The sequence below is a fragment of the Mustela erminea genome, chromosome 17 (genome assembly GCF_009829155.1).
Source record: "Mustela erminea isolate mMusErm1 chromosome 17, mMusErm1.Pri, whole genome shotgun sequence".
In the NCBI taxonomy this organism is placed as follows: domain Eukaryota; kingdom Metazoa; phylum Chordata; class Mammalia; order Carnivora; family Mustelidae; genus Mustela; species Mustela erminea.
The window spans coordinates 17,147,793-17,172,762 of record NC_045630.1 but is presented as its reverse complement, the minus strand read 5'-3'; the positions used below and the strand labels follow the sequence as shown (position 1 = coordinate 17,172,762).

Sequence of the window (24,970 nt, the reverse complement as noted above, 5' to 3'; positions counted from 1 at the left end):
AAGCACCAAAGATCCTCTACATCACTAATCATGAGGTAATCATGAGGTAATCTACATCCCTAATCATGAGGGAAATGCAAATTAAAACCACAGTGAGATACCATTTCATACAGACAAATAAATAAGTAAATAAATAGGTGAGGATGTGCAGAACTTGGAGCCCTGGAACATTGCCAGTGGGAATGGAAAATGGTGCAGTCACTGTGGAAAACAGTATGAGAGTTCCTCAAAACAATTAAACGTAGAATTGCCATATAATTCAGCAATTCTCCTTCCGGGTATATACCCAAAAGAATTGAAGCTGGGACTCAAACAGATATTTATGCACACATATTCTTTGCAGTATCATTCATGATAGCCAAAAACAGGAAGCAACCAAATTGTCGACCAATAGATAAGTACGTCAACAAATACTGACTATACATACAATATTATTCAGTCTTAAAAAGGAAGGAAATCCTGACTCATGCTACAATATGCGTAAACCTGGAAGACATTATGCTAAGTAAAGTAAGCCAGTCACAAAAGAACAAGTCTCACATGAATTCACTTGTATGAAGTACCTCATGTGGTCAGATTGACCCGGACAGAAATTAGAATGGCAGTTGCCAGGGCTGGGGGAGGCAGAAGAATGGGGAGCTACTTAATGGGAATGGAGTTCAAGAACGGGAAAGATGAAAAGGCTCTAGAGGACTTTATGACTGCACAATAGTGTCAATGTTCTGAACGCCCCTAAACTGTACATTTCAATGTGGGAAACACAGTAAATCTTAGGGTATATGTATTTTACCACAATAAAAAAATAAAGAGAAAGAAATAAACCTTAAATAATAAACAAAAAAGAGAACATGGATTCTAGTATCAGCTCTCCTGGGTTTGAATTCTCTCATTCACAGGTCTGTCATCTCAGCTGACCATACAGGGTTAAGGTACATAGCCTTCCTATACCTCAGTTTCCTCAACCATTAAATGATAATAGTAGCACTACCTACTATGCTGGCTTGGTCCGAGGAACATAAAGAGCTTAGCATAGTACCTGCCACAATGTAAGTACTTCCTAAGCAGTGGTTCCTCACTATTATCTTTAACCAAAATTGACTGAGCACCTATTACATTCAGGCACTATGCCAAGTACTGGGAATACAGAGATCAATTGGATGGGTTCCTGTGTTTAAGAGCTTCACCACTGAGGAAATGGGTTTTTTGTTTGTTTGTTTGTTTGTTTGTTTTGGTTTGGTTTGGTTTTTTTCTTAGGAAATGGGATCTCAACTGACTCTACCTTCACTCAAGTCCTTGCTTTAGGAGTAAGTGTTGAAAGAGTCATTATGAAAAAGAAAAAAAGAGTCACTAATGATAGTATCCTTCAAGAAGGTAAACAGGAGACTCAATCAGGTTGAAGGTCTAAATTGTTTTCTAATGATTAGACCTACCTGAAAATAGAGTGGGCTATTTTTAAAAGTAGTGAGTGGAACCATAAGAGACTCTTAATCTCACAAAACAAACTGAGGGCTGCCGGGGGGAATGGGGGTAGGGAGAGGGTGGTGGGGTTATGGACTTTGGGGAGGATATGTGCTATGGTGAGTACTGTGAAGTGTGTAAACCTGGCGATTCACAGACCTGTACCCCTAATAATACATTATATGTTAATAAAAGCAACTTAAATAAATAAATAAATAGTGAGTAGACTGGGAAGCTACTTATCAGACACGTTGCAGAAGAGATTCAGGGGGTTAAACTAGGTGACCACTATGGCCCATCTGGTTCAGAGTTGGTGATGCTATAAGGTGAGGGCCAAGGACTGGACTATGAGCAGCTTGGCTGGGGAAAGTCTCCACGGTATCAGCCTTGCAGACATATCTGCTTCATGACATCATCCAAATTCCCCCCAGCAGGGACCAGAAGCCTCCATATGTCCAGTGTGGACTCCAGTGCAAAATGACAGACACGATTTTCACATAGATGAACATAGAGGAACCAAGGCACAATCATCCCCAGAAGACAGAAAGAAAGGCAGAAAGTCCCTAAGAGGGGGCTGCCACAGCCTTTTTCTGGGCTAGCATAAGCTCCAGGATCCAGACCTTGGAAAAAAACATTGAAACAGATTTCATGAGTGAAGATGTGAATCCAAAGAGAATACATCTACACAGGCCCCAGGCTCTGGGATCCATAGCTAGTCCAGCAACCCAAAGTATTCTAAGACCTTAGTTTTTAAGGAAAGAGGAAAAGGTCACCTTAATATCTGCAGAAGAGCACCCCAAGCAAAAGAAACAGCAAATGCAAAAGCCTGAGACAAAGGGTGTGCCTAGCCTATCAGGAGCTCGTGTGATTGGAGCACAGAGATATAGGAAGAGTTAAAAACAGGAGGTTGGAGAGTTACAAAACAGGAGGTAGTGGGGTGCCTGGGTGGCTCAGTGGGTCAAGTCATTGCCTTTGGCTCGGGTCATGATCTCAGGGTCCTGGGATCGAGCCCTGCATTGGGCTCTCTGCTCAGCAGGGGACCCTGCTTCCCCCTAACTCTCTGTCTGCCCTTTTACTTGTGATCTCTCTCTCTCTATCTCTCTCTCTCTCTGTGTGTCAAATAAATAAATATAATCTTAAAAAAAAAACAACAACAACAAAAACAGGAGGTTTGGAGAGGTAAGAGGTAGTGGAGGCTTTTAGACCCTATCAGGTTCTGTGGACCATATTAAGGATTCAGGCTTCTACTCTTAATGAGATGGGAAGCCACCGGAGGGTTTTGAACCGAAGAATGAGATATACTGACATAGTTTTCGAAGGGTCCCTAGAACTGCCAGGTTGAGTATATACTCCAAGTAGGGAAGCATGAACACCTGACCACCATCAGTTAGTGGTAGCCTGTAGCCACAGTCCTGGAGAAGGGTGACAATAGCTTGAACCTGGTTGATAGCTTGGTGAGAAGCAGACACACTTGACGACTGAGGCAAGTGGATTTGCCTCATGTGAGGAGTAGACTTCTTTACTCCTCTCTCCCTGAAGTTACTCCTCTCTCCCTGCCTGCCTCTCTGACTACTTGTGGTCTCTGTCTATCAAATAAATAAATAAAATCTTAAAAAAAAAAAAGAAGTTACTCCAACTAATAAATGAAGAAGGAAGGATAGGATGGGAATTATCAACATTTTGCAGACCCCTAGTGAAACAAACTATCCAGACAGGGGTTAGCAACCCATGGACCTTGGGCTGGATCTGGCCTGCCTGCTTCTGTGTATAAAGTTTTATTGGAACTCATCCATGCCCATTCATGCACACATTGGCCACGACTGCTGCTGCACTATGGTGGCAGTTTTGAGAAGCTGTCATCAAGATTGAATGTCTGGCCTTCACAGAGAAAATCTACCAACCCTAATCTCGGTAATGATCCTCAGTGGCTGCTAATGTCATAAGAAGAGAAAGAACCAGACATTATGTGCCTCTGATGAAAGTCCACAACACTCCCTAGGATGTCTACTTATGAAACAACAGAAAATCAAATCTGTATCAGATGGAACTAAGTGCCAGTTTATAGGAAATCCAGGGAACAAAAACACAATGGAGATGCAACCAGCCAAATCTAGAGTATGGGAAAATCGACAGAAAAAATAGCCTAGTTTCATCAACCAACAAATTCTCAGGCCAAAAACAAAGCAGGGGAAGAAATCTACAGATTCTGACTCAAGAAACCTCTGAAGCAAATATAATGTGTGGCCTTTATTTCAATTCTGATTCAAACAAACTGTTAAAAAAATAAAACATAATAAGATACAAAGGGGTAAATTCGAATACCAACTAGACACCTGGAGATATGAAGAAATTATTATTATTTTGAAGGAGTGTAATAATGCTATTACAGTTATTTTTCTAGTCCATTATCTTTTGGAGACTGGTACCTAAATATTTGCTTCAAAATAACCCAGTGGGAGGTAAAATAGGGAGATTTAGGTGAAAAAAATTGGTCAGGAGTCAATAATTATTGAACTTGGGTGGTGAGTATTTGAGGGTTCATTATACTATTCTCTCTACTTTAGTATATGCTTGAAAATTTCCACAATAAAAAGCTAATTTCAAAAGAAGAGCATACACTTATAGTAATGAACACTGATTATAGAATTGTTGAATTACTATATTATACACCTGAAACTAATGTAACACTGTATGCTAATTATACTTCAATTTAAAAAGAAAGAAAAAAAAAAAAAAAGAGGAAGAGAAGGAGGAAAAAGAGGAAAAGGAGAAAATAAAGTGAGAATTTGGACCCAACAAGTACAAGCAACTCTTTGGAGAAATCGTACTGTACTGAGAAGAGAAATAGAGCCATTTCTGGGGAGGAAAGAGGAGTTTTAAAAATGCAGTCATCCGGGGCACCTGGGTGGCTTAGTGGGTTAAGCCTCTGCCTTCAGCTCAGGTCATGATCTCAGGATCCTGGGAACGAGTCTCTGCTCTCTGCTCAGCGGGGGAGCCTTCTTCCCTATCCCCGCGTCTGCCTCTCTGCCTACTTGTGATCTCTCTCTGTCAAATAAATAAATAAAATCTTTAAAAAATAATAAAATAAAATTAAAACGCAGTCATCAGGCGCCTGGGTGGCTCAGTTGTTAAGCATCTACCTTTGGCTCAGGTCATGATCCCACGGTCCTGGGTTCGAGGCCCATGTCAGGCACCATGCTCAGGGGGAAACCTGCTTCTCCCTCTCCCACTCCCCCTGCTTGTGTTCCCTCTCTCTGTGCCTCTCTCTGTCAAATAAATAAATAAAATCTTTAAAAAAAAAAAAAAAAACGCAATCATCTCCAGCAGACTTGCCTTTCACAGCCCCTGCGGCTGTCACAGGAGCCCTCTTGCTTCTCCCAGCTGCTGTCCTAAATCACATATTTAGTGTCTTAAGCTTCCCACTCTCCGCCTCCAGGTAGCCAGCCGGAAGATGCAGTCTCTGACCTTGAGAATCTGCCCTCTCGCTGCACGGCCACGTCCTACAGCTAAAAGGTGCCCCAAAAAAGAGGAGTACGGGAGCACAGAGGAGGGGAGGGCCATAATAATACCGGGGTTCACAGCAATGATGGAAGGTGAGGCACGTGGGAGAGATGCCAGATATTTCCCAGAGGAGGGGAGACTCTGGAAGGTGGCCAGAGAGGGGAGACCAGGACATTTTAGGAAGAGAAGTAATGGGAGTAAAGGCTGGAGCGCAGGGGAAAGCCCTGTCCACAGACTTTTCACCAAGTTCATGTTGGAGAGAAGGGGGCTGAGGAGGGAGTCAACCTCTCTCCAGGCCTCCCTCTGCTAGGTGGCTATGGATCGCTTCCTGTGGGCCAAGCTGACCACAGCCAGCCTTCTGGATGGCGTCGGGCCCCCAGTTGCAGAAGGGACCCGGGGCCTGCGAGGTGCAGGAAGCATCCACAGGGAGGGCACATTTGCATGCTGGAGAAGGAAACATCTCTGCAGGGTCCTGCACACCAGAAGTCCCAGATCTGCCTCTCCCCCTGGCATCTGAGCTCTGCCCAGACTCCCTGGGGCTGATTCACAATGCTAAAAATATTCTCAACCTGGGGTGATCCACCCAGGCTCCAAGTAGGAAGTGCTTCGTGACGTCCTGGGGTCCCCCTGATATTACATGAATATTTGGGGTGTACATTTCACCAGGTTGAGTCCATAGCTTTCATCAAATTTTCAAAAAAGTCTAGGACCCCAAAACGTAAGAATCACTGTACTAGGAATACCTGGGTGGCTCAGTGGGTTAATCCTCTGTCTTCAGCTCAGGTCACGATCTCAGGGTCCTGGGATCGAGCCCCGCATCACATCGGGGCTCTCTGCTCAGAAGGGAGCCTGTTTCACCCCCCCCACCTGCCTCTCTGCCTACTTGTGATCTCTGTCTGTCAAATAAATAAATAAAATCTTTTTTTTTTAAAAAAAGAATCACTGTACTAGAGGTATAATCATTTTTTGATGTACAGGATTTGGGGTGAGGTCTTGAATATAATTACATCTCCTAGAGCTCCCTCAAAGGCCCTCTGACCACCCCCCCAAAATAGAAGATTGTTTCAGGATCAATGAAAACAAAAATTAAAAATCTTCCATTTTCCAATTGCATTTCTTCAGGGGCAGGCAAACAGCAATGCAAACCTTAAGCATCCTGCGCCTTTAAAGGCTGAACACAATAGCAAAATTATCAGGAGCTATTTCCCACATAACTGCTGACACTATACATATTTTTCAAGCCCTACAGTTTACACGGCAAATTATTTCATTGGCACTTCATATTTGGGCCTTGAAAATTTGGCGATGAAATTTAAAAAGCAGAGGGAAGGAATAAAGTGGGGGTGCGATGTGTATTTTTTTTTTTAATTGAACGGTGCTCGTCTTAATGGTTTGCATGGCCTTTACAAATGAGTGTCCCCCAAACCCTCCCAACTTTATGTGCCTACAAAAGCCACGCCTAACAGGATGAGATCCAAGGCAACCCACACTGCCTGCCTCCCTCAAATATTTTACATGCTCATTTAGTTAGCCTTTACTGGATACCTATCAAGCTCGAGGCTCTGAAATGTTTTAGGATGTAAGATTAAGAAGGTGGCCTGCTGAAGGACACTGTGGCAGTGTCCAGCCAGACCTCCTGCCATTGTGCCTTCTATGCCCTCCTCTGAGAGCTCAGCACCATCCCCTGACCCAAAACAAGTCCCGATAATCTCTAGCTAATATCTGTTCATTGCTTATACTGATTCAAACTTCACACAAATCCTATGGGGTAGGTATGACTCCTACACACATCCATGGAAGCGGAGATTCAGAGAAAATAAGTCACTTGTGCAGAGCCACTTAAGAATGAATGAGAGCCCCAGAGATGGGGCTCTAAGTCCTCTAGCACAGAACCGAGGCCCCACCTGCTTGGTTGTTACTTGTCTGACATCTCTCTGGACTCACCAGAGTCTTGGGAAGCTTTATGTTCCAGCCACATACCACACCCGGGCTGTGTTTGCCTGGATCTCCAGGCACCTGCCTACCTGCCTGTCAGTTCACCTGACCTCCAAGTTCACCTGCTCTGCTCACTCCCTAGGTGGCCAGCCTCTCACCAGGATGACTAATGCCTGCTTTGACATTTTGGAGATGTTTCAGCCTTTAGTTTCAGCCATAATGAACTGGACACAGGCAGAGAAGAGGGGAAGATGGAGGGCTGGGAGGAGGTGGCCGTGGTAGAGGGAAATGGTAGGTAAACGCCAGAGGAAGTTGGAGGCGCAACAAAGACCTAAGCCTAGGAGACCCCACAGGTCAGAGGGCAGGCTAAGAAATGGGCCCCAGCCTCACTGGGCCATCCCAGACAGCTGATCAGGACTATGGCTTTGGGAGCCGGTTGTTCAGCACAGAGGCACCCTCAGTCTGATCGTGAAAGGGGGGTAGGGAGAGTCGTAGCCCCACAGCAGCCTCAAGAATGTGCCTGGCAGGGACGCCTGGGTGCTCAGTTGGTTAAGCATGCCTTTGGCTCAGGTCATGATCCCAGCGTCCTGAGATCGAGTCCCACATCGGGCTCCTTGCTCGGCAGGGAGCCTGCTTCTCCCTCTGCCTCTGCCTGCCATTCTGTCTGCCTGTGCTCGCTCTCTCTCTCTCTCTCTCTGATAAATAAATAAAATCTTAAAAAAAAAAAAAAAAAAGAATGTGCCTGGCAGACATGCCAACTACAGGGCATTAATATACCAAGAGCCCCAGCTCTGGGCTCTGAAATCCGCCACCGCGTTTGCGCAGAGGGAGCAGGGCAGGCACACTAAGGCAGGCCCACTCCTGGGAAACATGAAACACATCTGAAGGCTGACTTTGGTCCAAGGGCTTCCCAGCAGCCTTGCTGAGCACCCTGACACAGAACAGCAGGCTGGGCCCTCGCACCCAACCCCTCCCTCTGTCCGTCATTCAGGGTCAGATTTGTAGCCTGTCCTGATAGCTCTTCTAGCCTTTCCTGGCTCCCTCCTCACTATCTTCCATAGGTATGTCCCCTAATAAAGTCCTTGCACATTTAATCCCATCTCAATGTCTGCTTCCTGGAGGTCTGCACACTCCGTCTGAACTTGACCCTGTGACTTGCTTTAGCCGATGAAACAATAATAAATGTGACATAAGCAGAAGATAATATCTGGTGAATGACGATGGGTTCCGTTTGGGACAACGTTGAGTCTGAGATACTATGAAGTGATGAAGTAGAAATGTCCGAGGCGCCTGGATGGCTCAGTGGGTTAAGCCTCTGCCTTCGGCTCGGGTCATGATCCCAGGGACCTGGGATCGAGCCCCGCACTGCATCGGGCTGTCAGCTCAGCGGGGAGCCTGCTTCCCCCCCCCACCCCCGCCTGACTCTCTGCCTACTTGTGATCTCTGTCTGTCAAATAAATAAATAAAATCTTAAAAAAAAAAAAGAAAGAAAGAAAGAAAGAAATGTCCAGTAGTCAGTCAGAAGGAAAAGCTGAAAGTCAGGAGACAATCCTGGGCTAGAAAACAAATCTGAAGGGTGTCAGTATACGGATGATGGCTAAAGAGAGCGAGGGGAGGAAATCTCTCTGAGAGTGTGTACCATAAGACGTGGAAAGGACCAGGACTGGGTCAAGGAGGCACCTACACTTAAAAAGCAGTCGCTGAGTTCCCAGCTGGAAGAGGAACCAGCCAGAGCGAATCAGAGGCCACCTGGCCAAGCAGTGAGGGCACCTGGGAAATACCACTGACACCTGGCTTGTTCCAGATCTCTTCTCAGAAGCCTACTGTAAAGGGACAATAAAGCAATAAGCACTAAGGTGTTAATGGTTAGTAACAGAAGTCTCCAGAAATATTTGCAGTTTAAATAAGCATCTCAACCTCATAGTAATTCTGGCTTTGGAGCCTATCTGGGCTCCACCGCCTCCTGTGATCTCGGATTCTGGAGACTTTTGTTTGTTCCTATAAAACAAGAGAAACAATTCCTAGGGCCTCTGGGCGGCTCAGCTAGTTAAGTCTCCAACTCTTAATTTCGGCTCAGGTCATGATCTCAGAGTCCTGAGACAGAGACTCGTGCCGGGCTCCCCACTCAGCACAGAGTCTTCTTGTCCCTCTCCCTCTGCTCCTTCCCCCTCTGCCCCATCCCGCTCACTCTCTCACTCATTCTCTCTCTCCAATAAATAAAGGAAATCTTTAAAAAAATAAAACAAGAATAATAATTCCTATATCCCCAACAGGTGTAAGCTATACCATGTTTCTGGTACATCCCTTCATCAATGCCTCTAACAGTGGTTCTCGAGCTCCAACATGCACCAGACTCACCTGGAAGGTTTGCCCCAACCCGAGTTTCTGCTTCAGGATGTCCAGGACGATACTGATGCTGCTGGTCCAGGAACCACACTTTGGGACCGCGAGTTCTCCCCGAAGGACCCTACCACGTGAGTGAATACTCCCAAGTACTCTTAACGACTGGTCTCATGGCCCTAGAGATGGGCTGTGGGATGAGAGCTCTAGGCTCCAAGTACAGGGAAGTGTGATAAAGCAACAGCCAGGTAAGGGACAGGGACAGGCACAAAGTCTTCTCCCTCAGCTGTCACCCAAGACATCTCAAGGGCTACAAGTTAAGTGATTCATACCTGGATGTTTGAAAAGCCATGACTCAGTGGGCACAGTAGGTGGGCCACACTGACTCAGCCCGCAGGGTGGCAGGGAGAGGAGCCGGTAGAAAGGGACACAGCCGAGAGCAGAATGGACTGAGGTCTTCTGGGCACCTGATGAGCCCGGCTCCAGGGCCGGTGGAAGGCAAAGGCTGCAGAAGGAAGCCTTCCCCCTAGATATGGGGGGCAGGAGCGAGCCTATGGCACCTCTTCCCAATTTCAGAGAAGTCAGCCTCCGCGTTGGGCCAACAAGACCCGGAACAGCAAGAAAAGCAACATGGAACCTCCTCGGGAAGTCTACCTGTTCGGTATTCCCCGTCCTACTCCGTCCCTCTGCCCTGGTGATGCTCTTCTCTGAGCGCTTCTCCACTCTCCCCAGAGCAATGAGTGTGGAAATCTGCCAAGACCAGCAAGAAGGAAAGGAATATTCTTTTAACAAAAGCCTGCCACAGACACCATCTCATTTTATTTGTTAAAAATCCCCTGTGAACTCCCAATTTTACAGACCTAATTTTTTTTTCAACCCACATCTACTACTGGGCTAGGTACTGAGACTGTGATTAATTAATCACAATGCCTGCCCTCAAGGAATTTTGCCTAATGGGATATAAAATGTGCTGCATTTATTTTATCGTCTATAAAACACGTTCTTGTGCAATTGTACTTGCTCCTCATAATGGCCACAGAGAATTGGTGTCATAGATCTTATTTCTTTTTTCTTTTTTTTTTTTTTTTTTGCCATTCTGATCTTCCACTTAACTATTACGTCCTCAGAAGCCTTCCCTGACATCCCAGTCTCAAGAGCTACCCAGTCACCACCACATCACCCTATACTAATTTCCTGAGTGACATTTATCAGTCATTTTTTTTCCACATTTACTTGTCTATTTATCCTCTCTCTCTCTCTCCCCCTGCAATAGAATATAAATTTCAGGGCTCCTGGGTGGAGCCCTGGGTGGCTCAGTCGGTTAGGCATCTTCTTTCAGCTTGGGTCATGATCCCAGGGTCCTGGGATCAAGCCCCGCATCGGGCTCCCGACTCGTCGGGAAGCCTGCTTCTCCCTCTCCCACTCCCCCTGCTTGTGTTCCCTCTCTCGCTGTGTCTCTCTGTCAAATAAATAAATAAAATCTTTAAAAAAAAATTTCACCAAAGTAGGAGCTTGTGTGCTACTATATTCCCAGCACCCAGATCACTGCCTGACCCAGAATGGGCACAAGGAATACATCATTTGCAGAAGGGGGTGGTGGGAAAGGAGAAGGGAAGTGGGGAGCAAGAAGGGAGAGGCTGTGATTTTCCCACTAAGTACCAGAGCTGAGGTTCACATCTGGGGCTTTACCCCGCAGCCCAGACTCCTTCTACACACACCTTGGGGACGGCTCTGGGCCAGTGCCCAGGTTCTGAGGTTGGCAGGTTGACTTTGCTTGCCTGGGTACAGAGGCAGATGTACCCAGGGCTCAGACTTCAGCGCTGAACAGCTCATTAACCCAGAGTCTGAGACGCAACAAAGAGAGAAGGAGGTTGTTGGATATGTGTTCCCCTGCCATTGCAAATCCCTTCCCTAAAGAAGCCATGGAGCTCTGGTGAGGATCATTATACTCAAGAAAACATCAATCAAGGACCAAATAAGTCAACAGAGATTCAATTTACTCTCTTTTAAGCAGAAATATATAAAATGTTCTTCACCACCTTTTTAAATTAAGGAAAAAGAAGAAAACTCTTGTTCAGTAAATAGAGAAAACAAAAAATTTCTATTGTATGACACAGTAAGAGGGAGAGACAAAGAACAAAGTGAGGGGGAGAAAAGGGGTAAGACAAAATCATGGAACAGTCATTATTCTTAAAATGGGAAGGAATCTCAAGCCACCAGAGGCTCCGGGGCCGTGTGTTGATAACACAGCTAAGGTCCAGGGGCTTAAGTGCTTTGTCTATGGTCTGCAGCCAGTAAGGACCAGAGCAAGGCCAGATCAGGGACAACACGTCAGATAACATATAATTTGGTAAAAGAAATCCAGGCTTCTTCAAAGTACTGTACTGAGAGCTAGAAACCAATGATCTGAGAGGGAGAACCACGTTATTTTCATCTTTATTTTCCCACTCCTCCTAGAAAAAGGCCATGTACACACGCAGTTCATGAGAATGGGGGGGAACCCCAAAAGATATATGAGAGAATCATAAACACATACCACCTCTGCAATACACAAGGGACAAAGAACTAGGTTGCGTTTTTGCAACAACAGTGATGCTTCCACCATTAAAAGGTGTCCCCATCCGTGTAGCCCTGGATTCTGTTATCCCGGTTAGAAATTGCATGAAAACCCCTAGGGATGGATTCGCGGCCCTACCACAGGCTGCAGTGCCTGGCCCACACCCAAGACAGCATCAGACCTTCCTCCTGCTGCTCCCCATTCTCTGCCCTTCCCCAATGCCCACGCGGCAGCCGCTGCCAACACTAACCCCGCACTGATAATCTAGGGCACTCTCTCTTTACCCCAATCCCAGTCTAGCATTTTTCAGAGGGCAATTTTTTGTTCAAGTGTGATCAATATAGTTATGGAGCCTCTGTGATGCCACATGATGAGTTTTTCCAAACAACACCGCAGGAACCATAAAAATGGGAGGGCCTTTTCCTTGGGAAAGCCCAGTTCTCTTCTAGAATCTCATTTGCTGCAATTCCTCCACACCCATGCATGTAAGCATACAGCAGAACCCTTCAGAATCCTCATGTCAGAGAAGAAAATTAAACCCCTAGTAGTTTTCGAGGTGACCGCGAGAAAGGCATCACACACCTTTGCTTCCACCAGGCAGGTAGCTGATGTGCATGTAACCAACTCTAACAGATGGTTTTATAATAAGCCTTTTGGTCCCAGATGGCTTTATGGTTCGTCACATGAATGTTTCGTCCAATGGCCTAGGTCCGGGCTCCCCAGCATATGTAAGTGCCATGAGAACAAAGACTGTGCAGCCCCCTTTCTTGTAGACCACCTTTTCCCACTGTCCTATCGCCCATCCCCAGCCCTTCTCCGGGGCTTAGCTCATCATTCAGGGCACATTACAGACGTTGGTTAGCAAGAGTATTGTATTTGCTTCTCTTCTCGATTCTCTGTCACTTATAGGGGATGCGAGGAAACACAAGGCAGGAGCAAAGGCTCTCCCCTGGCCAGATAAACCACCTCATTCTTCCAGACACAAACTGGGCAGAGATCTGCCCACAGGAGGCCAAGAGCAGTCACTCTGCTCCCCAGGATGCCTGTTTCATGGCCCCTCCAACAAACACCTACCCATCAGCCCCAGGGGCCCCTGTAGCTTCACCAAAAGAGGGGAAGAGAGGAGGGCTCTGCCTACGATTTGCAGAACACAGCTCACAAGGCCACCCTGAACTGTGGGACCTTAGACTGCCAAGCAACAGGGACATACCTGGGAAGCATGTGCCCGAACTCCATTTTCAGGCAAGGCAAAAGAGGCCCAGGGAAGTGAATGACTGACCGAGGGCGACAGGGCTTCTTAATGGGGCTAAGCCAGGGCTAGAAGTCAAGTCTTCCAGGGCAAGGCTCTTTTATCTACCCCACCCCACCTGATAATGCCCGCTTTCCCTCTAGGCATGCCTCGAGGCTGCTGTTCTTGGTCTGTTCTATGGTGCTACAGGGTAAACAGTAAATCCAATGTCTAGAATTTTCTACTTAACGGTCTATTTTCACTTACATGATAGACAAAGAATCTGAGGGACCTAGTCAACATAGGTTGGTATGGTCAGCTTCCCTTGCTAATCTACAGAATTATTTCTGAGTATATATTCCCTTGCTAATCTGTAGGATTACTTCTTGGGGAGGTATGGTCTCTCCAAGTCTAGGTCACGGTCAGTCTCTGAAAAACTGAACTCACTCAACAGGGATTCTGAGAGAGACAGGCTTCAATAACTAAAGTGTAGACAGATACTGAAAACCTAATAATGACCTCTGCTCTGCCTTTCCAAGAAAGGATTCTACCACCCCAGGTACTCATGAGTTCACTGGCGTAGGATCCAGGAAAGAGACCCTACAGTGACAGTCTCAGCAGCAGGGCAGGGAATGAAAACACAGACTTCTTGGAGCCCAAGAAGGGGTCATGCTGACAGAAAGGACAGGGGCAAAATGAGTCAAGAACTAGGCAGGATTGACAAGTGGAGTGCCCAACCCACCACACTCTAGAATTGTCCATGATCCCCAGGACCCCAAACACTGTGGGCCAAACGCTGACCATATCAACTTCAGCACAACAAAGTGCCACTGCACAGAGGAAGTCAGATAGCCTTGAATTTGAATTCCAACTCTGCCCCCTACTATCTGGGTGAACTTGAGCAAGTTACTAACTTCTCTGAGGTTTAGTTTCCTTATCTATTCAATGGGGAAACCTACCTCACAAGGTTGGATGAGAATTATTTACAATAAAGTCTAAAAATTGCTTGGTATTATATCTGGAACATAATAAACCCTCAATCAATGGTAGCTAAATTTTGGAAGCCCTGAGGGACTTGGCTCCCTGACAGACCCAGGGGCTCCCAGGGGAGTGAAGGTGTGACTAATAGACACATGCCCTAAGAATCCTCATAGCCCCTGCACACAAGCGAGGGAGTAAAAGCCAGGTATTTCCCTGCAATCGGACAATTCTTGAACATGAGTCTCCGGTTTAGTTTTAAACTAAGACACACACACTTCATCCCAAGAGAGTCAAGAGCCACAAGAGAGTCAAAGAGGTATGAGAGCAGTAATCCAATAACTCAACTGTGTGACTGAGAGGGTCACTGTATATCACGCTGCCATCAACACACTTGAATTCCTGGCAGACAGACCGCCTCCTGGGAGCCCCAGGCTCATAAATATGGCCAAGAAGCAGACAGAGGGATAGAGGCAGCTCCGTGTGTATCACCCTCCGCTTTAATCCCTGCAGTCAGAGCACGAAGTCCCTATCCTGGGAATGGGATTTTCGGAGGGTCTGGTGGAGCTGGAGAAAGAAGAGTTCATCAAGAGAAAGAGATTTGTATTCAGGGCTAGATTCTCAGAGAGAACCAAAATAAAGTCCATTTGAGATCTGAGTCAGGGAAAATCCTGACAGAAAGGAAGATGCGAGATCCAGATGATATGAAACTAACACACGTTGCCTTGTGAACTGTCCCAACCTCTGAACATATATATGATCACTCTTAGGGCGATCATTTATCCTTGTCTGGACAGCCTCTACTGTCCCTATGTAACTATGACTCTCTCTGTCCACTCTCAGAACTGTCCTGGCTTGCACAATAAAAAAACAAAGAAACAGCAGCAGCAATAAAACCTCCTAGCTGGCCAGAGACATAGCACGTGAAGAAAAAAACCAAACCAAACCAAAACAAACAAACAAAAACAGGAGAATGGAAGCAAACAGGGAAAAAAAAAAAAAAAATGCCTTCTTCCAGGATCTGGAGATGGCTGCCCAATCATATAAGACTTACACATTTGCAGAAGAGGAATTTCTGTTTTCCATTAGTAATTCCTCTTGAAACTGTCAACAGGAAGTTTTCCCCTGGCATCTACCCTAATTTCCAGCTGAGTAAAGAGAGCCCCTTTTCTCTAACTCTCATATCCCTAAAGATAGAGCCATGCTTTTTTCTTTTTTTCTTTCTATTTTTTTTTTTTTTAAACCATGCTCTTATTTAAGCATCACAAACATCCTATCCTTTCAGGAAAATGCTTCTCTGGATTGAGCCTTCCTGGCTCCTTCCATCCCACCTTTCTTCTAAGGATGATGTCTCTGTGACATGGGGCAGCTCTGGGCCCTCCCCCCCCACCCCCAAGAGTAGGTAAGAATCCACCACCATCACCTCCAAAGGGAAGAACCAGCGAATCACTGCAAGCCCCCAGATGTTGGTCCAGAGCCCACTCACTCAGCCTGAACTGCACAACCTGAGTGGCCTCACAGTCACCCACCCCGTGTGAGGGAGAACACCCCACCCACCTTGGGCAAGGGGACAAACCGCCATCTGTCCCCAGCGTTGAGGTGGATGCCTCAGTCTTAGGGGTTCAGAGGGCGTAGTGTTTCCCATCATTCTCTCCCAGGCAAGGGCAGAAAGCAAAGAGGCAGAAAGAACTGGGAGTTCCATCCCAGGAAAAGGATGCACAACCACTCTCACACTGGGAGACCCAAATTCTACCCAACAGCAAGCAAGTCACTCCAAGTGGCCTGACTTCTCCGCACTCCTCTCCCTGCTCCGGGCCCAACTCTCAGCCCCCTCCCAGGACTGGGTCCACTCCCCACCCGCCCGACCCCCGCCTCCGGACACCCAGCCTACCATTCCTGGGACGCCCCCAAGGGCGCACGCAGCTTCACGTCACAAAACTTCGCTGAAAGCTCAGTCCCTGCTCAGCGAGTCCTCCCCTCGAGGGGTCCCCCGTGCAAAACTGCCCGGTGTCCGTGGCTGGCGCAAGGGCTGCGGGGGGCCGTGAGGCTCGCTAAGACCCGGCGGCGGGCACCTGCTCCCAGCCTGGCGGCGCTCCCAGGTCGCACGAGCCTCCCTCGCCGCGGGCTGGGCCAGCGCGCAACAACCAGCCACAAGGCGCCCGGGCGCCTGGCAAGGGCACGCCACTCACACCCCGAAATGCCGGACGGCACGGGGCTTCCTCACGCCCGGGAGATCGCCACGGAAGTTGCCGGGAAAGGGCAGAGCTGGAAGAGGCAAAGCTGGCGGAGCGCCGGATTCCGAGGTGTGGGCACACGAGGACTCCCCGCCGTCCAGCAGCCCCCCAACAGGTAGCAGCGCCGGGACCGAGGCGCGGCGCCCGCCGCCTGGGAGGACAGCGCAGGGCCGCGGGCAGCAGCGGACACCCGCGCGGACCACCGTTCCCGTGGCTGCCAGACCCCGGGCTTACCTGGAATTCACGCAGGGTCCCGCGCTCGGCTGAATGGAGAGGGCGTGCTAGGATTCCCGAGACATTCCTGAATTATTGCAAAAGAGCAAGAGGGTGGGGGGAGGGGAACGGAGCAAGAGGGGAGGAAAGATGGGGAGACTGAAGGGGGACGAAGGAGCAACCCAAAGAAGGAAGGGGGAAGGAAGGCAGGAGGAGGTCGGGGGGGAAGCGGAAAATAAATAAAACAGAAGGAAGACAGTTAAAAGGGAAAAAAAATCTGCCTCCTGCCCACACAGTGGAAAAGAAATTTTTGACCGTCAGCAAGACAACTCGCACACATGCCCCCCACCCCCCAGGGAGGGCACACGGGGAATAACAAAAGAGCTGGACGGCCTGGAGCCGGCTCCCGGGGAAGCGGCCGCGGTCCCCGCACGGGCAGCGCGCGCGGGTCGGCCAAGGAGCGGGCGGGGAGGCGCGGGGACGGCCGCCGGCGGGCGCGCGCACTCCCGGGGCTGCGGGCGGGGCGGGGCCGGCGAGGCGGGGCGGGGCGGGGGCCGCGGGGCCTGGGGGGAGTGGCGCGGGGCTCCGGGTAGTAAACAGCCTGCGGGCGAGAAACTCAGGTCAGAGTTCCTCCGGAAAAGTTCAGTGACCTCGAACTTCCCCAGGCGATTCCACTCCAGAACTGTCCCGGTTTGCGGGCGGGAGCGACGCCTGGACATCAGATGCTCCAGGCTGTGAGCCGCCGGCCCCGCCGTCGGGCAAGGGGAAGCAGTGATGCGAGAGCATGATTGCATCTGAAGAGAAACAGGCGCACTGGGGGCTTTAAGGAGTCAGGGAGAAAGGGAAGTGGGGAGGGGGAACCAGTGCCTGAGTCAGATGCTGCCCAAGGACAGGGGCCCCAGCCACGGCGGGGAGTCTGCTGCCTCTGGAAGGGGCAGGCAACACGCAAAATAAACAGGCCTAACGACCGAGTCAGACTGTCATTTTGAAGGCTTCTCTCAGAGGGCTCCCTCTTCCCCCATGTCTCTGGCTCTTTGCATATCTTGCCTCAAGAATCACAGAAATGCTCCCAGAGCCATTGCTGGTGAAGACCTTGGGCTCTGGCTCATCTCTTCAGTCCAGACAGGTCCCCAGAGGGGCTTTGCCAGCTGGCTCTAAGCAGATGCCCACCCTCCACCAAAAGTTCAGAATCAGAGCACAGGAAGGGCCCCAGGAGAGAGAGAAGAGGAGGCTGGAGGATTGAGGTAGAACCAGGGTGGGGAGGAGGGGAAAGGGGAGGATTCTCTCCCTCACTGCTCTTGTTCCTTAGGCCTGACAAGGAGGGGGCAAATCCTCTGAAGCCAGGTTTTGGGGGTTGCCAAAGCTCAGTGAGGACAGACAGCCATTCCCACTTAACTATGGAGCTGAGAGCTGATATGGCTGAGGCTGATGGCCATGGCTGAGAGCAGGGATTCTGCTTAGCCAGCTTTGCCACCATCCACCCACCCCCTCATGGGCCTGGCACATCTCAGAACACTTCACTGAAGGGAACTCAATAGCCACAAGGCACAGGACTCTGGTCCCCTCTCCTCTCCTTTTAGGGTAGGGCATGGAAGTGAACACCAAGGGCCGGGCCACCTCCCTTGGCCTGTTCTCACTCACTCTCCCCTCCCCCTCTGAAGGTCTGTTTGGGAGGGTCACTCTGTGAGGACCCAGGACTTTGACCCCGGGTTCAGGTAAGTTCTGAACATTATCATCTACACTGAAAAGGAAGTAAGTCTGGTGTCTAGGAACTAGACTTTTAGAAAACCAGGAATTTAGCTCTGACGTTAAAAACTGGGCATTAGGATAAAAGAAAAAAAAATCAGGGCAACACATCAGATGTTCCCAGACTGACAGATTTTGAGAAAGTCTTACACATCTAATTTCCCCTGTTAAAAATTTGGTTTTGGAAGCACCTGCATGGCTCACTCGGTTAAGCCTCTGACTCGTGATTTCAGCTCAGTTCCGAAAACTGTTGTGAGATCAAGCCCCACCTTGGGCTCTGCTGTCATTGGGGAGTCTGCTAGAGATTCTCTCCCTCTACTTCTGCCCTTCCACTTGTGTGCTCTCTCTTTCTCACTCTCTCTCCCTCAAATAAATAAATTAATCTTTTAAAAAAAGAATTTTATTTTCTTTTTCAGTTCAAGCATGAGTGTGCAACGGGAGCCCCTCTTGTGGAGGAGATCTTGGGCCCTGCACAAAGGATGGTCAGAATCCTAACCTTCCTTTAGGTTCGCTGCCTGGGGGAGTCAGCAGCCCTCCTCTCAAGGGAGAAAAAACACAAAGTGGAGAGGAAGAGAGAGAGATGTTCCCACTCTAGGAAATTAACCTCAGAATCTATCGAACCTGTTAGAGGGAAGGAGAATGACTCCATTAGCTCCAAAACGTACTCTTCTGCCCCTACTCTACTCCGGCATATGCATACAGAGAGGGCAACTACCAGCACTGATGCCCTTCTTCCATCAATCCCTAAGCAGGAACGTTGACACTACAATGTTTGGGTTTCTTTCTGTAATGAAAGTTTAAAGAGCTAGGATACCAGAAGGCTGATGGTTTTCCTGGCTTAGAATCTCCTTCAGAGAAGAGCACCCATACTCACCCACCCCCCCCATCATCAAAACAAACAACAACTGTGCTCACAAATAAGATTCTCCTTGATGGCCCCTTCATACTATTGGGGTAAGGCCATGCCTACCAACTGGATGGTTCCATGACAGATTTACTTAACCTCTCCAAGGAGGCATCACAAACCCAGATGCCCAAGGACGACCCCCTTGGACATACCTGCCATTTTATTTCTTGCCTCTCTGGCTACAAGTAACAACTAATTAGAACAATATGGTGTCATTTCAGACATAACAAAAATATTGGCTTTGGTTCTTATCCCATTTGAATGAGTGGTGGCTGTTGCCCAGCGCCTTTCTCGCTCTAGGCGGAGCAGGTGGGGGAAGTAGTCTGAGATGCGGGGATTGGGTTCAGCACACAGGGCGTGTCTCCTTCCGACTCCTCACCCCAGCGGATGTACCTCCTCCCTGCGCCTCCTCCCGCTCCCAAGCCTCTGTGATAGCCAGCGGGGGCGGGGGGAAAAGGGTTCAAGGCTCAAGACTCACCGTCCTCTCTCAAAGCCAGAGCGGCAAGAGAGAACCTAGGACAGCCCCGGGCACAAACCTATACCCCATACTGCGCCCCCTAATGGTACTTCACACTGGGGCCTTGGCTTCAAAGAAAAGACCCTGGTTTAATAATTCAGCCTGCTCGAATGCCATTTAGTAGCCATGGCAACCAGTTCCCTGCCATCTAGTTGTAGGCAGGATGTGGTTGGAAGGAAAAAGAGGGAGAGAAGAAGGGAAAGGGAAAAGGAAAAGAAAGAAACCTAGCTCAGATTTCATCTAAACTTTCCCTGCATTCCCTCCAGTAAGCCTGATAGTGTGAAACCAGTGAAGATGGTCTCTCGTGCCTCTCGCTGTCTGCTTCCCTCTCTGACTTCCCTTTCCCCCCATCTTGTCCCTCTCTAGCCCTTCCTCTCTCAAACCTACTGGAGCTGAGATCTAGGTTCCTGACTCGGCATTCAGACTAAATACCTTCATGACTCTGGCAAATGACTTTCTTTGCCTCAGTTTCCTTATCTGTAAAATTCACTAGGGTTCCTTGCAGCTCTAACAATCCATGGGGCCCTGGCCTGCCTCTGTCTCTGTCATCTGTCCACCTCTCAGCCTTTCCTCTCTGTCCGCCTGTCTCTGTTTCTCTGTCTCTTTGCCTCTTTGTTTCCTGTGCCTCTTTCTCTCTCTCCCTCTCTCCCCCGCCCCATTTTTCTCTCTCAGGAATACCATTTGCCATGAGGGTTCACCTGTGAAGCAGGTTTTGTTTTTTTTTTTAACTAAATATTTCATTCTCAGGGCGCCTGGGTGCCTCAGTGGGTTAAAGCCTCTGCCTTCGGCTCAGATCATGATCCCAGGGTCCTGGGATCAAGCCCCACATCAGGCGCTCTGCTCAGCGGGGAGCCTGTTTCCCCCTCTCTCTCTACCTGCCTCTCTGCCTACCTGTGATCTCTGTCAAAAAAAAAATAAATAAAATCTCTAAAAAATATATTTCATTCCCTCTTGCTTGAAAGAGTACCATCACCCCCTTTTACCTCGCTAACTTTCCCCCCATACTTCGGGTGGCAGATGAGATATTAGTTTCTCTAAGAAAACTCCCTGCCACCTTTATCCACGCTCTGGGTTAGCCCCTCTTGTACCCCAGCTCCCTGCTGAGCAGGAAGCTGCTACTTCTACACAGGTGAGCTCACTAAGGGTCAAAATAGTGCCTCCTTCATTGCTGTATCCCCAGTGGCCACTACTTGGATAGCATTTAACAAGTGGTGGTTGGAAGACTGAATAAAAAAACAAAACAACAACAACAAAAACCTTCAAACGGCAGGTTTCTGAATCACTGGCTGTGAAAGACTCATCATACCCCAAAAAGGGCACAGGGTGAGGAAGCCAGAGGGGGAGCCCATTCAAGTGTCAGCCTCCCCTGCACGACCGTGGATGGGGTGAAGGAGACCTCCTTCTCAAACTGTTTTGATGAGGTGGTGAGCCAACGCAATGGGCTCTTTCAGTCACTTTGGTGGGGGTGCTCCATTAGGGAAACAGCTCCTGGAGGGACTGAAATGGGCTCCAGCAGGCGTGGGGCAAGTGAACAACGCCAAGGAGGTGGTTCCTTCGGCCCATCTCTGAGGGTGCCCTGTGCCACCATTTGGGCAAACTCAACAAGTTACTCAACCCATGCAGGAACAGAAGTTCCCTCCAAGGTGTCAGAGTTTTGGGCGACTGCCTGACATCAGATATAGTCTTTTAGCCTGACTCCTTTATAGGGAGCAGGGCCACGAGGAAAGCAGATGGAAGTTGAGAGGGTGCCATCAGAGGTGCGTTGGCCATGGGCTGAGGAGTCAGGGAGGAGATGGGCAGTGTTTCAGGCCCCTGCTGGGAGATGCCAGTGTGGATTTCTGTCATCCAGGAAGTGGCTGTTTTCAAAGGAGAAAAGAAAAGATTCTTTTGATAGTCATTTCTTGATGGACAAACAAGACCTCTCATTTGGGAACCCTTAAAGTGTTCCCAATGAATGAGGGGCAAGAATTCAGAAGAAAAGAGTTCCTTCTCAATGCTCCCTAGTGAATTCTCTTTCAGTCATTCATTACGTAAAGAAGAAGGGACAGAGCTGACAAACACACAAACATGGAAGCGCTCACACTCGTGTGCCCAGAGCTCCATTAGGCAGACAGCCTCAGGAACAGGGGTGAGGCTTTGCACAGCGTGCCATCCTCATTCACAGCTCAGAACCCCAGGCATGTCTCCTGAAGGCCAGCCTTCGTATGCTCTTCTCCCCAGGAATCCCTAATCCAGATGGACCTGCCTTACCCTCACAAGTCTGCCAAGTAACACACAATCTTCTTGATATCATGCACATACTGAATGACACATTTCATCAGCAGACTTCCATGAGTTCACCTCCCCACCTCCTCCCCAAGTGCCACATTCTCATTCTCCTCCTGCCATAAGGAGGCTAGCCTCAGCTTCCAACACAGGGGAAGGTTTAAAGTAGAAAGAGCAGAAAGCTAGAAGAGAATAAAGAAAAAGCCAGCACATACCCTGGGTGGGGGGAGGGGGAGACACTGTTTCCCAAACCTGAATTTGCATCCACACTAGATTACTGGAGCAGCCCAGCATGGATCCGTGCTGTTTCCCCATCCTGGGGGAATAACACCTCCCAGCTGGTGAAAAGTCCACCTCCTGTACACTTGCATGCAATAGAGATCTGATATGGGAAAAATAAGTTAAAAACCTTCCTGTCTGCCCAAAGCACGCCACTACAGCACCCTCGACTAAATTGAAAAGGCACGTCCTCTCACCAGCTCCAAGTGCACCACCCAAACATTAGGACAAACCTACGCTCTTTCACCACCCGAGAGCAGAACCGGAAAGCATGTGGCAGCAAACGCCCATGCTAATTCCATTTGATACACACACAGAAACTGTCAAGGCATCACACAAACACACCCCACGTACAGAGTAAGTCAAACATGAGCACAGGCATACATAGTCATATGTATACACTGCCCTCCAGGGCCATGCATGTAAGTGTGTGTGTGTGTGTGTGTGCGCGCGCGTGTTCTGCTTGGAGACTGGTGATGCTTTGGCTTATGAGGTTTCCATGGTTACCCTCTGTGGAGGGAACTGGGGTAATTGAACTCTTGGGGTTCACCATTCAACAGATGCAGCTTGTTCACTCCTGCCCGTTCCCTTGCTCACTGGCTTGCTGTATCTGCATTCCAGCACCATCCCTGTTTAGTTAGTTTCAAGTCAAATACATTGTAACAGAGTCTAACCTTTTTGGGGGGCTCTGGCTTTATCTCTGAGGGAGGGTATTGAAAACTGACTTTCAACATACAGGTTGCCCTGGAAAAGTCTCAGACTAAGCAATGTCTAGAGGCCGCCAAGGTCATATACACCCACCCTTTCTCCTCTGTGTAAGAAAGACAGCCACTCCAGAGTGGGTGAGAAAAGCCATATTTACTAATTCATTAAAAAAAAAAAAAAAACTGTAAGAGAATAACATCTAAGGACCCAGACCAGCATTAACCACAGGAATGGGGGCAGGGTTCCAACACAGGTGCTTTCTTTCTAGAGCCCTTGCCAAGAGGCCTCTCTAAAATGGTTATCTTATATAAATTTGGGACAAAATAATTTCTCAAGATAGTATTAGCCTCAGATATGGTCCTATCTATCTCTCTATCTATCAGAAACTGCCTAAATTGGATTGTCAAATAAAATACTTCAACACACTTCCATGCTAAGATCTCAGAACCAGGAGCCTATTGGGACTAATTCCCAGACTCTTCTTCAGACGTTGATGACCTAAAAGAGTAAAGAAAAAACACAATTTCATTTAATCAATGGAGTAACACAATAAGGTTCAATCGTGGAAAAGAAGAGGGAAACTCATTTGGTGGTAAATGGAAGCCAAATTCCTGTCTCAGCTCAGCCATTAACCAGCCTGGAGGCCCCAAGCAATGCTCTTAGCTATCCTCAGCCTGAGCATCTTAGGTTCTGATTCCTGGTTTCCAGAGGTCCCAAACGGCTTGCCACATATGGGAGAAACCCTTTGGCCTGATAATTCAACATGTGATATAGGGCAGAAAGGACCCTGCTCAACTGCTAAGGCAGCCCTGAATGGTACGTAAAGAGAGAAAAGAGTGCTTTTCCAAATGCCTCTACTCTATTATACTCTCTTATCTCCTCCATCTCTACCCTAAGTTTTCTCCTCCAACCCAGAATGGGCATTTTCTATGAATCAGTAAGAGGGAAGAGGAAAACTAAATGTATATGGACATAGTATGCTTTCAATTTGAATCTTACGACTTACAGAGCAAGACATGAAACTGTACACATTCATGGAGAAAAGAACAGTGAAACAATTAACTAGCGGGAAAGAGAAGACCCGGGAGGCAAGCAGCAGAGGTGGGACTATTCCTCCACACAGAAGAGAAAAGCAAGAAACAATGTAACCATTACCAACCTCAATGGGATCCACATTGTCCATCCCCCTGCATTATGGGCTGATTTGTGTCCCCTCCCCAAATTCACATATTGAAGTCGTAACCCATAAAACCTCAGAATATGACTATATTTGGAGAGGGCTGTGTTTTGACCTTTAAAGAGGTCATTAAGAGGAGGTCATTGAGGTCATTCGGCGGACCCTAATCGAATGCATCCAGTGTCCTTATAAAAAGAGACTCGGACTCCGACACACACAGAGGGAAGACCGTGTGAGGACAAGGGGAGAAGATGGCCTTCTACAAGGCACGGAGACAGACCTCAGAAAAAACCAACACTGCCAACACCTTGATCTCAGACCTCCAGCCTCCAGAACTGTGAGAAAATACATTTTTGTTGTTTAAGCCACCCAGTCTGTGGTCCTTTGTTACAGCAGCCGGAGCAGACTCCTAACAAGCGGAGACCAAACAGCAGCAGGTGTGCTGAAGTGAGAGAGACCGGAGTGGCTCCCGGACGGCTCTCCAGACGGTAGGCTCTGGAGTCGGGCCACCTGGGGTTCCCTGCCCACTCACAGCCCACCAGCCAAATAACACGTGAGCTCTCTCGGCCTCAGTTTCCTCTACATAACTGGATAACAACAACGCCTTTCTTATAGGGCAATTGTAAGGATTCTGGGAGATGTTGCCTGTCATGTATCAAAAACAGTGCCTGGAACATAGAAAATACTCCGCAAATATTACTAGAAAGACAGCCGAGTCGTTTTTTTTTTTTTTAAATTGAAGATTTGGGGGGTTTATTTTAGTTCTGTTTATTTGTTTTTTAGAAAGCTGGAATTGAGTCCAGTATCTGGGTTGGTCCAACCTGAAGACAAGAAAATGGATAAGATAACTTATCAGGCACCTCCTAGCTCTGAAATCACACAGAAATCTGAGAACCAACTTGCTACCTTTCAGGGAAGGCTTCAAAATTA

At 48.2% G+C, this 24,970-nt stretch overlaps 1 protein-coding gene across 11 annotated transcripts in view; it reads right to left on the bottom strand.

The window, feature by feature from the left end:
• The window catches only part of CACNA1E (calcium voltage-gated channel subunit alpha1 E), a 492,344-nt gene extending 475,419 nt beyond the window's left edge, over positions 1-16,925 (bottom strand). For all 11 annotated transcript variants that reach the window (XM_032317766.1, XM_032317765.1, XM_032317775.1 and 8 more), the window contains exon 1: positions 16,466-16,925. The gene's annotated coding sequence lies outside the window, so the exon portion shown is untranslated. The remainder of the gene's footprint in view (positions 1-16,465) is intronic.
• Between the last annotated feature and the right edge of the window lie 8,045 nt (positions 16,926-24,970).